The sequence below is a fragment of the Pinus tabuliformis genome, chromosome Q (genome assembly GCF_031772625.1).
Source record: "Pinus tabuliformis cultivar Carrire ecotype Pingquan chromosome Q, CPIR1, whole genome shotgun sequence".
Lineage (NCBI taxonomy): Eukaryota > Viridiplantae > Streptophyta > Pinopsida > Pinales > Pinaceae > Pinus > Pinus tabuliformis.
Window position 1 is genome coordinate 678,750,074 of NC_142296.1, and position 23,259 is coordinate 678,773,332.

Consider the following 23,259-nt stretch of genomic DNA (forward strand, 5'->3'; position numbering starts at 1 on the left):
TTTTGTTGAGAAACTGGTTTCTTTCTTGCTTTAATTACCCTCAACATATCTTCTAAATCACGTTTATCGGGATTGGCCTACGATGGAATACATAATACTAAGTGATAATTCTCTCGCCTGAAATCTCTTTACACAAATAACGAATTTCCATAACAATTTCTATTTTTAAAGGGTAAATCATGACAATATTAATTCAAAATGAATGTTGTTTTAGAACTTTGAAAACCATAAATTCTCCACTCTTTGGAAATTAAATGAAAAACATGGATCCACCTGGGCCATGGACACATCAACATATTGGAGGAGTTTTATCAAAGAAATCCCGTGGTTACACTCTAAAAGTTATGATATCTAGGACTTTCGATATATATTTTTCAAACATTAAATGGTTATAAGTGTAGGGGGGTAGTTATACCGAGGGTTTGATATCAATGTTTTGGAATATCACGGATTTAAAGTGTGCCATCCAATATGTAAAATTTTGATATAAGCAGAGTAGGAATACCAAAGGGTTGACATATCGAAGGGGTGTAATATCAGAGATATTGGGTATCAGAATTATAAGATGTTGGAACATTATGACATCCGGAGTTTGGGAGTAGCAGAAGTGTTTTGTACCGAGGAGATCGGGTATTGGAGGTTTGCGAAATTGGATATTTTGAGATGGCGCTTGGATGAAAGTTATGATATTTGAGAGCTCTGGTATGCCAGGTGGCAATGTTGTGGGGCCAACGTTATTTTGAAATATTAAATGTAAAGGAAATGCCCACTTCAATCTCTAGATATTGGGGAAGTTATATCGACGATTGTTTTATCGTAACATTCCTATAAGGAATGTTATGATATTCGAATGATCCAATAAAAATATCCTGATAATGCAATATTTTAAACAATGAAAGGCCTATCGGGTTTGATAATCTATGCATGATTTGAATCCTTCGAGATATAATTTCGATATATGAAACCTTTATAAGAGGGTTAGTTACAGAAACTTAAAAATTTTCTTATCTTTATTAGGACTAAAGAATTTTATTAGATTTCAAAAGGGTCCCCATTATTTATTATATAGCTAAAATGAATTCAAACGGGGGGTGTTGAGTACCACAACATGTCCTGAAGTGGTTGGTAATGTAGACTATAAGCTCTAGTAGTCCCTTCATCACCTCTGGAGATGTTTTGTATCCTGTTTTAATAATGGAGCCCTCTATGGTTCACAATGTTAGAATATCGTTGGTGTGGTTGATCTGGTGTGATTGATTCTTGATGATTATGGGTCTTGTGGTAGCATACAAGGAGCCCTATAGATTCTCAAGTTTGTCTTATGAGCCTCCAAAATTTTTTCTGGTATTTAAAGTTCCTGGATTGGTGCTACAAATTCTAGCTTGTAGGGTACATGTAGGCTACTATAGGATTGTGTTCCTTCCTGTAACGGCAACATAATCTCCTCAGGTTCATAATTTTCTCTGAGAGAGGCATTCAAAAATTTTGATAATTCATGTTGAGATTCTTGGTGGTGGTTTTAGGGAATTTCTTTGCTGGTGATGGGTGAAAAAGATATAGAGGGTATAGTTTTTGGTGGATGGTTTATGAGACAATGGTGAAAAAGTGAAGGATGATGCAGTGGATAGGAGTTTTTATCACTCAGATTTTCCTTGAAGTTGTTGGGAAGAGGAAAGGGGTCTGAGGTAACCACAAACCAACTTTTAGGTACAGAATCTAGCCAATCTGTACCTAGAGCGGGCTCTCTCTTTAAGTTTTAGCTTTGTTTTGAGAGATATTAGGCTAGTTATGAAAGTTTAGGGGTTTTGATTATGTTTGGTGGTGGAATTCAATAGAAGAGGGGTAGAACTGAGTAGTTTAGGCCATTGGGCTAATGGAGTCAAAGAAGATGGCTTAATTGGATTTGGTTTCTTAACAAGGAATGGTTTCACAGGGCAAGATAGTTAAACAGGGAACAAATAGAGACTTAAAAAATATGGAATGGACTAAAAGGGGATGAAGGGAAATTAAGAATCCTTCATCATATTTGAAAGAGGGAACTTGAATGATTACCAATAAAGAGAAATTAAGAATTCTTTACTAAATAATCAAAGCGAACAAACTAGGAAATAGGAGCAACTAAGAATTCACTGTTTATGCCAATTTAGAGGAAAACATTAAAAACAAAAATGATTGAAAACAGATTGCACTCAAGCACTTTCTGAATTATTCTTTTTCGTTTATCATTCAGATATGAAACACAGTTGATATAATAAACAAGAAAACTTTAAAACATGAGATATAGAAGACTTATTGATCCAGTGTCTGACACATGAATCCTGTGAAAAGTCCTTTGCATCAATTCTTCATCCAAATAGCCATACAAAATTTTGTCCAATAGCACTTTATTCCAAAATAATCAGTATTACAGCAATGTCTAAGAATCCACCCTCAATACTCCAATTGAGGGAGTATTTATTCAAAAAATTTCCAAAAAATATCTCATAACAGAGTGAGATATATTCTAGGATGACTATGAATAAGTTACAAGAAAATAGAGACAAGTAGTCTCGTAGATAGGAGAAAAGGTAAGCTAATGTTGTGCTATTACTATTCTTGTGAGTGTGCTGGAGGCAAGCCCTATGATTTGGCTTGCTGCTATCTTCTTTGGTAACTTTGTGTTGGCTGCCCTGTTTCACTAATACTCTTTACCTGTTATGATACACTTCGACCTATTTGATCTCTATTTATCTTCTTTACCATTACTTACTGCAGTAAAAAATCAAAATTTAACTTTTACCAAGGATAATTCTACAAAATGTCTAGCATTTCTTCCCACCATTGTGCTTCTTGTATTCTAGTTTTTTGAAGCTTTCTCAGGGTCTCATCAGTTTCTATGTACCTGAAAAAGGTAGGCTGAATTGGAAACAAGTGCTTTATCTCATGCTCGACATAGAACAAGTTCTCTAGACCGTCATAGAGAACTTTGCCTGTAGGCAATGCTTTTGTTGCTGATGCACTTGTTGATGGACCTGCTTGGTTGCCCGCATACTTATTCAATTTCTCCACATAGTCTTTATGACTCATTAGTTTATCACGAATAACTAAAGGACTTGGCAACCCTTTACTCTGAAGAATATCAAATCTCTTCATGAAAGCATTAATTTCTTCCTACATGTCATGGCACCTTCTTTCTAAGTTTTGCATCAGAGTTCTTTTAGTAAAAACCCTTTTGACTTCCAAAATTGTCCCTCTTCTATCTTGAATGCCCAACTCTTCAAGCTGGTACTTCCACAGGGGTTCCCATTTCTGGTTCTTGTGAATTCAGAAAGGAATTTGGGTTTTCAGTGAAAAATGGGAAAATTCATAGGTCTGGGAATTTATATGGTGAAACAAAGACTGAATTTGCAGTTAATTTTGGCATTTTATGCAGAATTACAGTGTAAAATGTGAACTTGCAGGGTTTTAGTGAAAACTGGATAAATACCTGTGTTCAGGGAGTGAACACTGCGGAAATAGGTACAGGGAGTAGCTAACAAGTTTTGGGCTGGTTTGGCTGTAAATTTCTTAGCAAGGTGGCAGTTGAAAATCTTCGATAGTTGACCTCGACATCCTTTGCATGGGAATACTAGTATATGGTAAAAAAAATGAAAATGACATTCATTTGTTTTATTAACAAAGTCAAGGTTAGTAGCGATTTTTGGTTTTCGGATGGATGATAGGCATCAAGAATGAACTGACATTTTTTTCGTATATGGGATGGCGATAAGTGGTTTCATTGCACCGTTTTTAGGGACGGGCGGTATTTAGCTGAGAGCCAGCGATTCCATAGATCGCTTGATGCGTGGCGAAGGTATGGGGGAGAACCACTTAGTGATCACGCTCTAATGCACGGTCACTAAGGGGTGCGCGATATTGATTATGGCTATCAGATCTAGAGAGTATGATCGGACGGCTGACGGGAGGCACGATACGGCAGGGTTTAACAACAGCGGGCCCAACATAATTAGGTATTAGTTAATTATATCGGGAGTGATACGATAGGTCGGGGGGAGTTATTAATTAGTCCTGATGACTAATTAATCCTCATTAAATGGTGGTGGGATTGGGTTCTTAGTTAACTACGGATTAGTTAATTAATCCCAGTTTAAAACGTATTATGGTTATATTTAACCATCGGAGCAGGATATATAGACTTTTGGTTTTTTAATATATTTAAATAATATGGGAAAAGGGTAATTTTATTTTATTTGGGAATTATATAATAAAATTTAAAAGTTAATATGATCAAATGAATGAAAAAATTGCTAAGTTTAAACATTTCATGTATATATTTGAAACTTAAGCTAAGTGAGAAATGACGGTTTTTATGGAAAATGTTTTAATTTCCCCAAGTAAAATAGGATTTTACTTAGGGAAAACTTTATAAAGGAAATGAATAATTTATGGATGATTTTAAGTACTTAGGCTTTTAAATCATTGGGCCGAGGTTCCAGTCCCTCCAGAAGTTAGAGAAATGCTCTGAGCCCCTCTAATTTTCAAATGCCTTACTACTTATGGGGAATTAGTGAAAATTAGGAACAGATGAAAAGGGGAGTTAATAATTTGACCTTGTCTTACTTGAAATGCTTACAATGTAATGTCTACCTCGTACTTGTGATGAAAGAGAAAATTAACACATTTAGAGTCATTATCCATCACATGTAATTTTTCAACATCATCTACCTACCCTACCTACTTTAACCTAACATTTTTTCTTCTTTATTTGGGTGCACTTAAACTGGCAAACCCTTATCACACTTTCTTTTCTTTTACATGTAGATATCTATCTAAGTCTAGCCTTATTACATACAAGGGCTCAGATTAAACTATTGAGCTCCTTTTATTTACTCTACCTATCTACTTATCTGCCAAGATTAAACAGTTTGGTCAAATTTTATTCTCTATCCCTAAAACATAAAATTCAAATATGAACTAGTCCTGCTTAAGTTGTTTGACTGTTCATCAATTGTGGCATAAGTTACAAGTTGCACACAATTTGTTTATTACATAAGAGTAAAAAGTAGTGGCATTTAGACTTGCACAATTTCCTTGGTCTTTCTTTTGGTGGGGTTCATATTCTTTCACCTTTTTGATCATCTTATTCTTTTCACCCTTTGATTTTTTTTTAGGATATATGCTCTTTACATTTTTTTTTATTTTTTTTTTATTTTTTGACAATATGGAAAACCTTTGCAACAAGGAATGGTATGAACATATTCATAGCTCATCAAGTCAATCATGAAATATGACACCTATTGGTATAGTAGCATAACATTGGCTCCACTTAAGGATGGGTTCTCCAGGTGGAAAGTCAAGAACAGGAGGTCAGATGGCCTCTGAATGATTTTTATTGAACTTCGAAATCTTCTTTTGTGTTGCTTTATTGTATGTATGATAGTGACGCTTCTGAAGCTTAGGGCCTTCTCTTCGGGCTTCGACTCCAGCAAGTTACTATCCAATCAAAACTGTGACATTACAAAGGATATAGTATGTACATGTTAAAAATAAGGATACATTAATAAGTAGGATCAAAGTAATGTTTCAACATCCGACCATTAACTGGCCCTTCTTCTATTTCTATGCCATCCAAGTTTTTCAAATAATATGTATTGTTTCCTTGTAAGGCATAGATAATATAAGGTCCTTTACATAGAAAGTCAAACTTCCCATGTTTTCCTTTTCCCTCTCTCCTGGAATCACATCTTAACACTTTGTCCCCAAGGTAGAAATCTTCTGCCTTGGTTCTTTTATCAAATATCTTCTTAAGCTTCTCATGCAACACTTGGGATCTTTGATACACTTCCTCTCTGGTCTGCTACAGATTGATAGTCTGGTTTAACCTCCTTTGAATATCATTAGGTTCCACCTGAGATTCTTGAAGTAATTTCATTACAGGAAATTCTAATGATGAAGGAAATACAGCCTCCATGCCATAGACTAACTCATAAGGACTAGTTCTAATAGATTTTTTGGTGGTGAGTCTGTCTGCCCATAGTGCATTTGTAAGTTTCTTGTGCCAATTTTTCTTGTTCTCCTCCAATAATTTTTTAATAATATTAATAAGGCTCTTGTTGGAAGACTCAGCCAGTCCATTACCTTGAGGGTAATAGGCTATGGAATGGCCTAAGGTGATATGGTATTTGTTACAGAAACTTATCATCTTCTTGGATTTGAAGGCAACAGCATTGTCAGTTATGATTTTATCAGGACAGCCAAATCTAGACAATATATTGGTTTCTAAGAATCCTCTGATCACTGTGTCATTGGCTTGTCTGGAAGGAATAGCTTCTATCCATCTGGTGAAATACTCTGTGGCAGTGAGAATCAATTTGTGTTGGCCAGAAGAGGGAGGATGGATTTCCAATGAAGTCTAGGCCCCATTGTTGGAAGGGTTTCTCAGTGGAAATTGGTCTAAGAGGTAAAGGTAATAGTTTTCTCTTGCCTTCAAAAATTTGACATTTATGGCAAGCAGTGACAAATTTCTTTACATCAATGAATAAGGTTGGCCAATAAAATCCAGCCCTTATGATCTTCTCTAGAGTTGATTTCCAGTAAAGTTGTCCACCACAGTCTCCTGCATGAAATTCTTGGAGAGCCTTGGTAGCTTCTTCTTTTAATAAACAATTCAATACAATGCCTTCATGATTTTTCCAAAAAGGAGCATTATCTAAAATACAAAACTTTGAAGCTTTCATCTTTAAAAACCTTTTCTTTGTTCTGGATAACCCTGGAGGAGCTTGCAAGTTTAGTAGTACATAAATTATATCAGCATACCAAGGTGAATCTAAGAAGGCCAGGCTGATTTGTGGAGTCGCCATCTCCTATTCGTTATCCAGCTCATTAATGTCCAGGGCTTGACAATTTGTTTCTGTCATGAGCTTAGCCAATCCCTATCCTTTTATTAGCTTTGTAGGTTTTATTTCAATATAATACTCTAGTATGGTAGCAATCCATTTACCTCTTTTGCCCTCAATTCCATCATGGGTTAAGATGTCTTTGACAACAGAATTTGGCATATAGGCTATCACATGGGAGTACAATATGTCAACTCTAAAGTCTTTGATAGCTTTTACAAGTGCAAAAGCTTGTTTTTCCATGATTTTGTATTTTAATGGTGCACCCCTAAGTGCTTTACTAAAAAAGGCTATGGGTTTCTCACATCCTTGATCATCATTTTGAAATAAAACAATTGTTATGGTGTGTTCTGATGCAAATGAAAATATTATGAAGTATCTATCAAATCGTGAACTTGTAAGGACCGGTGTCCTTGTTAAAGCCATTTTAATTTCTTCAAATGCTTGTTTGGCTTCTACTATCCATTTAATAGTTGAATCCTTTTTTAACATATCATTAAGTAATCTAATTAGTTCAGCTAGGTTAGATATGAATCTTCTCAAAAAATTTATCTTTCCTAGGAAAGCTTGAAGTTCTTTGACATTTCTAGGGTGGGGTATCTGCAGAATGGCTTCTATTCTAGCAGGATCAATTCTAATGCCATCTTTGGAAATGATATGGCCCAAGAGTTTACCTTCCTCTAGACCAAACAAGGACTTCTTTGGATTCAAAGAAATACCATATTTTCTACATTTTAGGAATACTTGTCTAAGATGATCCAAATGTTGTTGATCTGATTTAGAAAAAACAGTTAAGTCATCTAGATATATAACAAGAAAATCATGAATTTTTCTTGCAAATGCTATGTTCATTTCTCTTTGGAAGTTTGATCCTACATTTTTAAGTCCAAATGGCATTTTGATATACATGAATGTGCCGCATGGTGTTGTAAAAGTAGTTTTTTCTTGGTCGTCAGGATGAACTAGAATTTGGTTATACCCTGAGAACCCATTTAAAAGTGAAATCCTAGAAGCACCTACCACCTTTTGTAAAATATGGTCCATCTTGGGTAAAGGGTAATTATCCTTCGAAGAAACATTATTTACATTTCTTAAATCAACACATAATCTAATTTCCTTAGTTTTCTTCCTAGTAGGTACTAAATTGGACACCCACTCTGAAAACCTAATGGGAGCAATTATCCCTGCTTCGTACATATATTTGATTTCCTTTTCAATTAATGGTAGCAGTACAGGGTTGATTCTTCTAAGTTTTTGTTTGAATGGTTTCTGATTTTCTTTTAAAGGTATTGTATGTTGAATTATAGAGGTGTCATATGATTTCAAATCCTCATAACTCTGGGCAAAGACATCCTGGAATTCTCTCATTAGTTCAACATATTTTAGTTTTTGGTCAAGGGGCAAAGATTTGGATAACTTTATCATTTTTAGATTTTCTTCAGTCCCCAAATTATATTCCTCAAAATCTGCTTTTAATGGTTCCATCTTATGTTTTTTTGGAGTATCATTAGAATCAAAGAGATCTTCCAAAGGAGTTAATCCTTTAGGCAAATGATTGTCTTTTAAGTGAATGACTTCAGATTCTCCTTCAATAATCTCATCAATATCCATTTGTTTAAGGTCCTGCATTTCTTTGTTGGTGAATTTTGTTGGATGAAGCATTTGAATTGTACTTTCTTTTGAAATGTCTGTTTCTGTCTCATTTATTTGATCAAATTCAATAACTGTATCTACATCTATGTTACTGTTAGAAAATTCTTTATCTAAAGTCAAGAAATTATTAATCTGCTCATCACTATCAAACACTTGCCAGTTCTTTAAATTGTCAGGTATGGCTAGTCTGTGTCTAATCTCAGTGTGAACTGATGATTAGATTCAAATAGTAATTTGCAGGTGCTGGCAAACATTTCCATATTGTGGGCTTGCAAGTTATGTTTTCTTGGAATTTTAGCAAGCTGAGTTTCCAAAAAAGTATTGAGAATATCTATAACCGTTCCTCTGTAATATCTCAATCTAGGATCATTTGTCAAATACTTCCCTTTGATATGTTGGATGATTAGATTAGAATCTCCTATCACAGATACTCTAATTGCCCCTAATATTTTGACAAGTTTAAGACGTAGCAAAAGAGCTTCATACTCTGCCACGTTATTGGTACACTTAAAGTTTAATCTGTAGGCATGGCCTTCAACATGGTCATTTTCGAGGTTGTACACCCAAACATTCCTGCTCCTGCTCCTAACTTGTTGACTGAACCATCAAATTCTAAGTGCCAAATAATTTCATGTTCATAATTGGTATCATGAGTCTCAGTAATTTGTTTAGCAGTGATTGTTAGGGTCCCACCCTAACCCCCTTATTTATGTAATGGGATCACGTCATAGTCAAGAGTCAATAAATCCCATATTAATAATTGTAAGTGGTTAATCCGCAAATTAATGATGGAACCACAATTAGTTGCAAATGGGTCGTAGTATTAGATAGATGGTATTAATAAAACCCACGGTATTGGCCCGTGGTATTGCATGTATGAGTCATATATAAAGGATAGAGTCTCCCTACGAGGAGCATCGTGTCTTATTTTGTAGTCGAGCTTTTCTCTATTGGAGGTTGCCCCCTCGAAGAGGCAAGTGAACATTACTCTCTAAATAATAAAATCATTGCTATTCTGTGTTCTGGGTATCTTTTCTTCGCATATTCTGTATTGGGTATCATTTTGCAGGTTAAGAGCATAAAAAGTGGTATCAGAGCACTTTCCAGGGCCGGTGGGATCTCCATTTCTTAGCAATTTTTTTTTTTGGCCAGAGACGTGTTCCGGCATCTTTAAACCACGGGATCTGTCGTTGAGCGCATAAACCTGCGGATTTGGGGAGGCATGCACGCAGGAAATACAAGAGGTGGTCATGTCTGTTGGACTCCCTTGTAACCCCTGTGGGTACCCCTTCGAGTAGTAGCGCATTAGACAGAACCGCGCACGGATTGTCTTCCATGTACCCTCTGGGTATATTGGAAGCCCCCTAGGCTCCCTTGAAACCTCGCCATAGATAAACCGTCGGCCGTCTTGCAGCTACAGTACACCGAAAACAGCACTGGGGGAGATTACTCGCCCGTATGATAGGGTAGTCGGGTTGTACGGCTAAGGGTACGGTCGATCCTCCTTAGTTAGAGCCCTGAAACATTGGGCCGAGTACTACTGCCAGACCCTTATGTATATTGCGATCTGTAGCACCTGACACTCCTCAAGACCATAGTTCCCTTTTTCTATCAGGAGATCACACAGCATCTCTTCCAGACCCGCTTGTGCAAAAGGGTGTAGCAGCAACAGACATCAGTCCCGCAGTTCGCAGATTAGCCATTCCGATCAGATCCATCAGATCCACAGAATCAGTCTGTTTCACCATCAGATCCGCCATTCAGATCTCTCAGATCCACCAGATTGGAGTCATTGTGAAGGGTTCCTATACCGGGGTATAATTTTCGCAGGACTTTTGGCCGCATTGACATTTTGAGGATTTGGCCACTGCAGTATTGATAAGGAAGGAGTAAAACTCCGTTAGGAGTTTTCGGAAAAGAAAAAAGTTTGAGATCTTCCGGGGCGCTTATTGGTGATCTAGCCCATCAGAATCAGGACGACGAGCTGAGCACGGTGGTACCATTCAATTATTAGTGAAAATTTTTAGGCGGTCCCAAATTTTCATCAGGTTGGTGTATGGTAGAAACTAGAGCTCAAGCGATGGCCAATGAAAGGATCGACAAACTTGAAGAATCCATGCACTCCCTCACCCTTCAGCTTAACGGACTAAGTAGCCAGGTCGCGCAACTCATCCCGAAGGACAAGGAGCAAGCCCACGAGGAGGCGTATAATGGCAATGGATACAATGAGGGTGAGTCTAGCCACTCTCCTCATGTCTGGCAAACCCACCAACCACCCAGTCAGCGACCTCGCAAGTTGGATATGCATAAATTTGACGGTTCTCACCCATCGGCATGGATAGCACAAATGGACCAGTATTTCAAACTGAATCGTATCTTAGATGATGCGACTCAGCTTATGTTGGGGAGCATGTACTTGGACAATGAAAGGTGGCAATGGTGGGAATGGCATCAACATTGCAATGGACCTTTTAGGACTTGGACCCAATTTACAAAAGCTCTTCAAGGCCGCTTTGAACAAGAGGACTCTTTTTTGGGTCGTCTTACTAAGCTCCGATAAACTGGTACAGTGGATGAATATATTAAAGCTTTTGAAGCCTTAGCCTTCCGCACTTGGGGTCTCTCAGATGCGTTCTACACGGAATGTTTTATCAGCGGTCTTAAAGAAGCCATCAAAGCTCAAGTCCTACTGCACCACCCTCCCACATGGACGGAGGCTTGCAAGGTAGCTCGTAACGTGGAACATGCATTAGCAGCCCAATACAGTCGCCCAAATTTCTCTGCTAAAGGTCGCCCCCCATAGGCTCACAACACGACTCAAACACTTAAGGTCCAAAAGGTGTCACCTACGGAAATGGCCGAAAGAAGAAAGCAAGGACTATGTTACTACTGTGATGAAAAATACTCCCCAGGTCATAAATGCAAGGAGCACAAATTTTTTCAAATAGATGCCACTGACTACAGCTCGACAGAGGAAGATCCACCACTTGAGGACCATGAGGCGCTAGAAGAAGAGAACCAACAGGACAATGTCCCTGATGAACCAGTTATTTCGATGCATGCGTTGTCAGGGATTTCTTCCCCTCAAACTCTCAAAATCAGAGGTTTTATTAAACATCGCCAGTAGTAGTTTTGATTGATAGTGGAAGTACACATAATTTCATCCATCAAAAAGTCGCAGAAGCAGTGCATTGTTTGTACGCGCAGTTTCTAACTTCCAAGTTCAAATTGCGGATGGAGGCACAATGAAATGTGAAGGCTGCTGTGAAAATGTCAAACTTAAAATGGGGGATTATCAGTTGAAAACCCACAAGTTTGCCATACACGGGGGGTTGCGACATTGTCCTCGGCGCTAAATGGCTCCGCACTCTTGGGCCAATCACAATGGATTTCCAGGAATTATATATGAGTTTTAAGCAGAGCAACTACACACATACCCTCCGTGGACTCCAGGCGGGAGCCCCCTCTATCATCAGCTCCCATAGGATGGAAAAATTGTTAAAAAAGGGAAATCATGGAGTTGTAGCTCAATTTAATGCCATCCAGGCAGTCGAAACAAAGCCTCTGCCAATTCATCCTGAGATGCAACAGATTTTAAATAACCATCTGCCGGTCTTTGACAAGCCTCATGAGCTTCCACCCTCGCGAGGGGAACATGATCATAGCATCACCTTGGTTCCAGGGGCCCAACCCCAAAATGTGCGCCCATACCGATATCCGTTCACCCAAAAGAATGAAATAGAAAAAATCATCAAGGAACTTTTGGAAGCAGGTGTCATTCGTCCCAGCATTAGTCCTTATTCATCCCCAGTGGTCATGGTGCTCAAGAAAGATGGGGAGTGGCGGATGTGTCCCGACTTCAAGGCCCTCAATAAGTTGACAGTCAAGGATAAATTTCCCATCCCGATGGTTGATGATTTGCTGGATGAACTCAATGGGGCTCAATTCTTCACTAAGCTAGATCTTTGCTCAGGCTACCACCAAATTCGCATGAAGGAAGTCGACATCCCCAAGACTGCTTTCAGAACTCATGAAGGCCATTATGAATTCTTGGTCATGCCATTTGGTCTTTGTAATGCCCCCTCTACTTTTCAGAGCCTTATGAACCACATTCTCAAACCATATCTCAGGAAATTTGTCCTTATCTTCTTCGATGACATCCTCATCTATAGTTGCACTTGGGCCGCACATCTTTAGCATGTAGATCTACTCTTGCAACTGCTCCGCAAGCATAAATTATTTGTCAAGATGTCCAAGTGTTCGTTTGGCATGGCAGAAGTAGAGTATTTGGGCCACATTGTGGGGCGTGAAGGTGTCAATGTGGACCCCAAAAAGATCCAAGCAATGCAGGAATGGCCTCAACCTAAGACTTTGAAGAGCTTGAGAGGATTTTTGGGTCTCACAGGCTATTATCGTAAATTTGTCCGCAACTATGGTCGCATAGTGAAGCCCCTCACCCAACTCCTAAAGAAAAATTTATTCTTCTGGAATGAGGAAGCACAACAGGCCTTTACAGCTCTAAAAAATGCCATGTGTTCCACTCCACTCTTAGCACTCCCTGACTTCACCAAATCTTTTGTCATTGAATGTGATGCTTCGGGTACAGGTATTGGGGCGGTCTTAATGCAGGAAGGGCGACCGTTGGCCTTCACAAGCCAATAACTCAGTGGGAGGAATCTGGGCCAATCTACCCACGAGAAGGAAATGATGGCCATCTTACATGCAGTCGAGACCTGGCGACCTTACTTATTGGGGCGACATTTCCAAATCCGCACAGATCATCACAGTCTTAAATATTTTTTGGAGCAACGCCTATCCTCCCCATAACAAAATAAATGGCTAGCCAAAATGCTGGGATATGATTATGAGATCATTTACAAGAAAGTGAAAGACAATAGTGTAGCAGATGCATTATCTCGCCAATTTGAGGAGGAAAGTACTATGCTAGCAATTTCCCTCCCCATTCTAGAATGGATTGAAGAGGCTCGCAAGGAATGGTTTTCACACCCCGGGCTCTCCCAACTCATTTCTCAATTGCAGGTAGATCCAAATTCCACCAAGGGCTACTCGTGGCAGGATGATATTCTTCGCTACAAGGAAAAAGTCATAATATCACCAACATCCACCCTCAAAAGCCGCATTTTGGTAGAATTGCACTCATCTCCCATTGCCGGACATTCAGGCTTTCAGAAGACATATGCTCGCACCAGAAGACCATTTTTTGGATAGGCATGAAAAAGGACATCCTTACTTTCGTAGCAGAATGTGATGTCTATCAACGCCACAAAGGGGAAACCGTCAACACACCAGGCACATTACAACCATTGCCCATTCCAGCCTCAATTTGGACAAAGGTTTCTATGGATTTCATTACAGGTCTTCCAAAGTCAGGGAACAAGTCAGTCATCATGGTGGTTGTGGACCGACTGTCAAAGTATGCTCATTTCTGCGCCCTACCCCACCCGTTTACACCAACTTTAGTTGCTCAATCTTTCATGGATCAGATCTTCAAATTGCATGGCATTCCCACTTCTATTGTGTCTGACCGTGACCCGATCTTCACCAGTAATTTTTGGCAAGAACTCTTCAGAATACAAGGCACTCAACTCAAACTCAGTACTTCCTATCATCCACAAATAGATGGTCAAGCCGAAGCCGTCAACAAATGTCTAGAAACCTACCTTAGGTGTTTCACTTCAGAAAAGCAACACCTTTGGGTACAGTGGTTACCTCTGGCTAAATGGTGGTATAACACCAACTATCATGCCACCACCAAAATGACTCCCTATGAAGCAGTATATGGTCAACTCCCACCTTCACCTACTTCGTATCTCAAGGGATGCTCAAAAGTACAAGCAGTGGATCAACTCCTACAACATCGCACAACCATGCTCGCCCATCTTGGAGAGAATATTCATCAAGCTTAGAACCGCATGAAGCAACAGGTAGACCAACATCGCTCAGAGTGCCAATTTCAAGAAGGGGATCAGGTCTTTTTACGGATACAACCATATAAGCAAACATCACTCAAGGACAAGGTGTGTCAGAAACTCTCTCCCAAATTCTACGGACCATATCAAGTACTTCAGCGCATTGGAGAAGTGGCCTACAAGTTGGCCTTGCCACCTACTGCAAAAATCCATCCAGTTTTCCATGTCTCATGCCTCAAGAAAGTGATTGGGAATAATTGTAGAATTCATACCAGTCTACCTGAATTGCACGAAGAAGGGTCCATCTGGCTTCAACCCGAACAGGTCCTAGACACACGAGACAAGCAACTGCGCGACCGCATGATTAAGGAAGTCCTCATCAAATGGAAAGACACCTCTCCAGAAGATGCAACTTGGGAACCAGCCACTATTCTTCAGTAGTTTCCGCAGCTTCAGCCTTGAGGACAAGGCTCGTCTTAAGGGGGAGGGCATGTTAGGGTCCCACCCTAACCCCCTTATTTATGTAATGGGATCACGTCATAGTCAAGAGTCAATAAAACCCATATTAATAATTGTAAGTGGTTAATCCGCAATTAATGACGGAACCACAGTTAGTTGCAAATGGGCCGTAGTATTAGATAGATGGTATTAATAAAACCCACGGTATTGGCCCGTGGTATTGCGTGTATGAGTCATATATAAAGGATAGAGTCTCCCTGCGAGGAGCATCATGTCTTATTTTGTAGTCGATCTCTGCTCTATTGGAGGTTGCCCCCTCGAAGAGGCAAGTGAACATTACTCTTTGAATAATAAAATCATTGCTATTCTGTGTTCTGGGTATCTTTTCTTCGCATATTCTGTATTGGGTATCATTTTGCAGGTTAAGAGCATAACAGTGATATCTGGTCTTTTACTATCTTCTGGTTTCTCTTGGGTATCTGATGTTTCTTTGTTCTCAGAGATTTCCTGGATTTGAACACTAGACCTTTCTTTTATAATTTCTTTTGGTTCTTCTTCTAAAACTTCTAATTCATTGGAGGGATCACTTTCATCATTGTAAAGAATGAAAGAATCCATATCATAGTGTACCAAGTAGATGGGGAAATTTTGGGGTTTCTCCTGACTACTTACTACATATTTCATTAAAATTTCTCTGTAGAGTTTCTTAGGTTGGCCGAAAACTGAAATAGTAGCATATGACATGTCTAATTGAAGGGATCCTTGAAGCTTTGCACCCCAAGATCTAGACAATAACATGCCATACTTTGGTGGAATATCTGCTACTACTATGTCCATTAAGATTGTTTTTGCAGGATATTGAACCAGTGAAACACACAAATTGTTGATTAACCCTAAACATCTCACCTAACTTGAATAAAAAGAAAAGAGGTATTTGTATGGCCTGGTGATGTCTAGGTCTAATTTTTCCATTACAGACTTGGCATTAAATTGTGAGATTCCCCTAAATCAAACATGGCATTATGAAGTATTTTATCATGTATGTTTAAACTTACATAGAAAGGAGTGATTCCTCCATCTGCCAGTTTTCCATTTACTTCATGGCCAAAGATTAATTCAGGTTGGTCATCAAAAACATTTACTGAGTCTTCATTTCCAGATATTTTGAGTGATCTATTAATTTGGCTTCAGTAGACATCATGTTTAGCTATTTTAGACAATGGAACAACTACTTTTAATTTGCCTACTTTAGTCTCCAGATTAAAAGGTTTTTCAGTCTGAGTTCTTATATTTTGGATAGTTGGGTTCTCTTTATCTTCTGTATTTTCTGTGTTTTTCTCCTTCTCAAGAGTGGGGTTATGAGTTGAAGTTGTTTCCAAATCAACTTCTGGGGGTTCTTCCACATTTCATTTGGGAGGAAGAGAAGTGGAGAGTTGTCTGTTATTAGGTTGATTATCAGATACATCTTCAATAATTGGATTAGCAGGATTAGGATTTGAACTAGAAAGAATATGTACAGGGTTGGTATTGGTCTTACCTTTGTTGGGCTGTTTTGTAGCTTTCTGTTTATTGGTTTCAGGGACATAAATTCTTCTACTCCTCAGATTATATTGCTTGTGGACTTCATAAATGGTTGTATCATATCCCTCTTTGAAGTCAAACGATTCACCTGACTGAGTTTGGAATTGTTTGAGAATGTGAGCTTCTTGACCCTCTTGGGTCAAGAAAACTTGTTGTTCATTATCTAGTCCCATCAAGTTTATTTGAGTATATTTTGATGGTTCATCAGAATTTGAGGCTTCAGCGTAATTTTCCTGGAATGGGGGCCTAATGTTTTGGTCAGGACCAGCCTTTCCAGTGTTCTGGTTTTGATTTTTCCCGAAATTTGGATTTCTTCCAGTATTGCTCAGTTGATCATCCCAAGGGGATTTCCTTTCAATTGTTTCTACTCTATCTCCTAGCCTATCCATCCCTTTAATAATAGCATCCAGTTTCTGTTCAAAAGCTGAGGGTTCTTCTTTCAACGGTATCCTCCTTCCACTTCTGGCCTTGACTTTTTTAGATATCAGGTTGGCTTCAACACTGACAGCTATACTTTGCATATCTTCTAAAGTTTGAGGAGCTCTTTCCCTAAGCTAGTATTCCATGTCAGAATCAAATCCATCAGGGAATTTGATTAATGCTAAATCTGGAGGAGGCCTGAGGTTTTGAGGGATAGCATTGTAAACATTATTGAACATAGTGCAGTAATCTTGCACAGTTTCTTGTGTTCCTCTCTTCAGGTTTTCATATTCTAAACAGATTTGGAGAGGATCTTTCTTCTTTTCCCATCTGTTCAAGAATGTTCTATAAAGAGCTTCTAGATCATTGATACTATTTGCAGGAAGGGCTCTAAACTAGGTTCTAACTTCTCCAGTCAGACTTTGAACAAAAATTCTCATCCTTCATCTACATCTATTTCATATATTTCAAAGTAACCAATCATTTTTTTGGTATGTTGTTGTGCAGTTTAAGTACCAGAACCATAAAATGGAGTGATTTTACTTTGATAGTCTTGGGGCATAGCCCCTGGATTGGCTAGTAATACCATGGGAGTATATCTATTTTCTATTGCAGTAGGTAGTGAAATGTTGATGAACTTGGAGAGGCAGTAGTGATCACAGAAAGGTTTGGTGTTCCTTCATAGGTAAGCTTAGATTGTATGGAGTTCTGCAAATGTCTATCAAGATGTGAAGTAACAACTTCAAGTTGTAAATCTTCAATAAATACTAGTTCATGAACCAAGCGGACCAACTCAGACTCAGAAAAGGTTACAAATAAAGAGGTCTCAAATTGCTCATCAAAGGGTTCGTCCTCAAGGTAGATCCACTTCACAGGGCAGGATCTTGATCTGTATAGAGGCCATGAACTAGCAGAACTTTCTTGGCTTTCCTGTCTCCTAAGAATTATGGGGATCAGATTAGGATTTTCAAACACAAGTGGAGGATTTGGATCAGGATTAGCTCTGGTGTAATGAGTTCTTTCTGAAGCTAGGTTTCTAGGTGAATTTTTGGTTTTTTCTCTAAATGGGATCAACAATACAAGTTCAACAGTTTCTTTAAGATGTTTTAGATATTGGATTTGAACTTTCTTAAAGACTTATTTGAGAAGAGGAACTGATCAAGTGTTTGAAACCAGGTTTTAAATCCATAAATAATACTGGAGATAGACTAAAGCGACATTCATTTACTTATGCAATTGCAAAGCAAGAGCAGTTCAAAGGCTACCTAGCTAACTTCAGACTCCACTATAGTTTATAAAGTAAACAATAGTAACAAACAAACTATTCATCCCCAGCAGAGTCGCCACCATGTTATCACTCAGATTTTCAGTGAAGTTGTTGGGAAGAGGAAAGGGGTCTAAGGTAACCACAAACCAACTTTTAGGTACAGAATCTAGCCAATATGTACCCAAAGAGAGCTCTCTCTTTAAGTTTTAGCTTTGTTTTGAGAGATATTAGGCTAGTTATGAAAGTTTATGGGTTTTGATTGTGTTTGGTGATGGAATTCAATAGCAGAGGGGTAGAACTGAGTAGTTTAGGCCATTGGGCTAATGGAGTCAAAGAAGATGGCTTAACTGGATTTGGTTTCTTAACAAGGGATGGTTTCACAGGGAACAAATAGAGACTTAAAAAAGATGGAATGGACTCAATGGGGATGAAGGGCAATTAAGAATCCTTCATCATATTTGAAAGAGGGAACTTGAATGATTACCAATAAAGAGCAATTAAGAATTCTTTACTAAATAATCAAAGTGAACAAACTAGGAAACAGGAGAAATTAAGAATTCATTGTTTATGCCAGTTTAGAGGAAAACATTAAGAACAAAAATGATTGAAAACAGATTACACTCAAGAACTTTCTAAATTATTCTTTTTCGTTTATCATTCAGATATGAAACACAACTGATATAATAAACACGAAAACTTTAAAACATGAGATATAGAAGACTTATTGATCTGGTGTCTAACTCATGAATCCTGTGAAAAGTCTTTTGCATCAATTCTTCATCTAGCTAGCCATACAAAATTTTGTCCAACATCACTTTTTCCAAAATAATCAGTATTACAGCAGTGTCTAAGAATCCACCCTCAATACTCCAATTGAGGGAGTATTTATACAAAAATGTTATAAAAATATCTCATAACAAAGTGAGATATATTCTAGGATGACTATGAATAAGTTACAAGAAAACAGAGACAAGTGGTCTCATAGATAGGAGAAAAGGTAAGTTGATGTTGTGTTGTTCCTATTCTTGTGAGTGTGCTAGAGGCAGGCTTTATGATTTGGCTTACTGCTGTATTCTTGGTAACTCTGTGTTGGCTACCCCATTTCACTGATACTCTTTACCTGTTCTGATACACTTCGACCTGTTTGATCTCTGTTTATCTTCTTTACCATTACTTACTACAGTAAAAAATCAAAATTTAACTTTTACCAAGGATAATTTTACAAAATGTCTAACATTTCTTCCCACCATTGTGCTTCTGGTATTCTGGTTTTTTGAAGCTTTCTCAAGGTCTCATCAGTTTTTGTGTACCTAAAAAGGGTAGGCTGAATTGGAAACAAGTGCTTTCTCTCATGCTCGACATAGAACAAGTTCTCTAGACTGTCATAGAGAACTCTGCCTGTAAACAATGCTTTTGTCGCTGATGCACTTGTTGATGGACCTGCTTGGTTGCTCGAATACTTATTCAATTTCTCCACATAGTCTTTATGAATCATTAGTTTATCATGAATAACTAAAGGAATTGGCAACCCTTTACTCTGCAGAATATCAAATCTCTTCATGAAAGCATTAATTTCTTCGTGCATGTCATGGTGCCTTCTTTCTAAGTTTTGCATCAAAGTTCTTTTAGTAAAAACCCTTTTGACTTCCAAAATTGTCTCTGTTCTATCTTGAATGCCCAGCTCTTCAAGCTGGTACTTCCATAAGGGTTTCCATTTCTGGTTCTTATGGATTCATAAAGGAACTTGGGTTTTCAGTGAAAAATGGGCAAATTCACAGGTCTGGGAATTTATATGGTGAAACAAAGACTAAATTTGCAGTGAATTTTGGTCTTATATGCGGAATTACAGTGTAAAATGTGAACTTGCAGGGTTTTAGTGAAAACTAAATAAATACCTGTGTTCGGGGAGTGAACAGTGCGGAAACAGGTACAGGTAATAGCTGACAGGTTCTGGGCTGGTTCGACTACAGGTTTTTTAGCAAGGTGGTGGTTGAAAATCTTCGACAGTTGACCTCGACGTCCTTTGCATGGGAATACTGGTATATGGTAAAAAACAATGAAAATGACATTCATTTGTTTTATTAACAAAGTCAAGGTTGGCAGGGGTTTTTGGTTTTCAGGTGGATGATGTCCATTGGGAATGAACTGACAATTTTGTCGTATATGGGATGGTGGTAAGTGGTTTCATCGCACCATTTTTAGGGATGGGCGGTATTTAGCTGAGAGCCAGCGATTCCATAGATCGCTTGTCACGTGGCGGAGGTACGAGGGAAAACCACTTAGTGATCGCGCGCTAACGTGCGGTCACTAAGGGGTGCACGATATTGATTAAGGCCATCCGATCTGGAGGGTATGATCAGACGGCTGATGGGAGGCGTGATACGGCGGGGTTTAATAGTGACGGGCCCAACATAATTAGGTATTAGTTAATTATATCAGGAGTGATACGATAGGTCGGGGGGAGTTATTAATTAGTCCTGATTACTAATTAATCCTCATTAAACGTTGACAGGATCGGGTTCTTAATTAACTATGGGTTAGCTAATTAATCCCAATTTAAAATGTATTATGGTTATATTTAACCATCAGGGCGGGATATATAGACTTTTGTTTTTTTAATATATTGAAATAATATGGGAAAAGGGTAATTTTATTTTATTTGTGAATTATATAATAAAAGTTAAAAGTTAATATGATCAAATGAATGAAAAAAGTGCTAAGTTTAAACATTTCATGTATATATTTGAAACTTAGGCTAAGTGAGAAATGAGGGTTTTTATGGAAAATGTTTTAATTTCCCCAAGTAAAATAGGATTTTACTTAGGGAAAACTTTATAAAGGGAATGAATGATTTATGGATGATTTTAAGTACTTAGGCTTTTAAATCATTGAGCCGAGGGTCCGTCCCTCTAGAAGTCAGAGAAATGCTCTAAGCCCCTCTAATTCTCAAATACCTGAGTACTTAGGGGGAATTAGTGAAAATTAGGGAAAGATGAAAAGGGGAGTTAATAATTTGACCTTGTCTTTCTTGAAATTATTACAGTGTAATGTTTGCCTCGTACTTGTGATGAAAGTGAAAATTAACACATTTAGAGTCATTATCGATCACATGTAATTCTGCAACATCATCCACCTACCCTACTGACTTTAACCTAACATTTTTTCTTCTTTATTTGGGTGCACTTAAACTGGCAAACCCTTATCACACTTTCTTTTCTTTTACATGCAGAGATCTATCTAAGTCTAGCCTTATTACATCCAAGGGCTCAGATTAAACTATTGAGCTCCTTTTATTTACTCTACCTATCTACTTATCTGCCAAGATTAAATAGTTTGGTCAGATTTTATTCTCTATCCCTAAAACATAAAATTCAAATATGAACTAGTCAAGCTTAAGCTGTTTGACTGTTCATCAATTGTGGCATAAGTTACAAGTTGCACACAATTTGTTTATTACATAAGAGTAAAAAGTAGTGGCATTTAGACTTGCACACTTTTCTTGGTCTTTCTTTTGGTGGGGTTCATTTTATTTCACTTTTTTGACCATCTTATTCTTTTCACCCTTTGATTTTTCTTTTAGGGTATATCCTCTTTACATTTTTTTTATTTTTTTTATTTTTTGACAATATGGAAAACCTTTGCAACAAGGAAAGGTATGAACATATTCATAGCTCATCAAGTCAATCATGAAATATGAAACCTATTGGTATAGGAGCATAATAGGAGTTATGGGTTTCCACATGCTTCCTTTCTTGCCCATAGATGAAAAAATTCAAGTCTTAGCCTCCCTAAAATGCTCAACAACTTCATGCATCAATAGAGGGACTTTCCTGTAGCATTTTATAATCTTGGTAAAAGAAAATGAGAGGAGCTTGGAAACAATAGAAGAAGCCTGGAAAAGGTGAGGTAATGAGTGGAATGGATGTAGAGAGCTTGGCTAGATGTTTTGGACGTGAATGCTTAGGCCTTGATGTTCATATAGAATCCTCTTGTACCTGCATCATGTTGGAAAGAGTTACCAAGAGTGAGGGTATGTTGAAAGAGGCACATATGAGTGGAATCCTCCATTATAAAATTAGAGGAAGACCACATATAGAAGGACCTAATGTGATTAGTGGGATCCTCTCCAAAGTTCTCTTAAAAGTTTGGGTTTTGTTGTAGCGGCTACAACCACCATCCAAATATTTTCCTTAGCTTCATTTTGGAGCCTCCCTACCAACCATCCCAACAACATGTCTCGCACTGCCAATTACATGAGCTTCATTGGTTTTTCAACAGCTTGCTAGCCTATGCATGATAGCTTCCTTCAATCCCCTCATAGGCTACCTCCTCGGACTTGGTCTAGTTGCTGGCTAAGCAGCTCCCTCAGGAAATTGCACAATTCTGAAGGGGAACCAGTCTTCCCTCTAGAAATTGCACAAATTTGACAGGAAGATTGTTGGGCTCAGAAACTATGCAATCCTATTAGAAAGCCTTCCCAATGAAAACAACACAATCTGGCCCAACAGGACAGCTCAGCCCCGAAGTTTCACAGTTCTGGGTAGCGGTCAACTGCTCCTCCCATAAATTATGCAATCCCTCTAGATAGCCAAACCAACTTCCTCCCAGAAATTGTGCAAAAATCTCCCTCAATCAAGAAAGTTGTTGCATGTGCCTGTGGATTGACCGGTTCCACCTGGGACTGAGAAAACGTGACTTGCATGCATGGGCTTCCTTTTCCTAAATTAGCAAAAAGAAACATGCAAAAAGCATCCCTAGATTTTAGAGAGCTATTTTTAGCAGCTGGAGGTTACATGAAAATATCGTTTCAGAAACCTTCCTCCAAGTATCGCCTCAATTTGTGGCATACACATCATGAGCTTCAAACTTATTTATTCAACACTTCAAATCTCACTCTTCACATTGATATTGGAGCTCTGACATCCCACAACACATCTAGGAGTCTTCGACACATCCAACTTAACTATTTTCAGGGAAGTTTGCTTTACTTGTCTTTTTCATCATTTCTGTCGCTTTTTGTGTTTTGGCTTTGTGAGTGTTGTCTACTTGATTTCTGTGAATGCTTGTTGTCGTT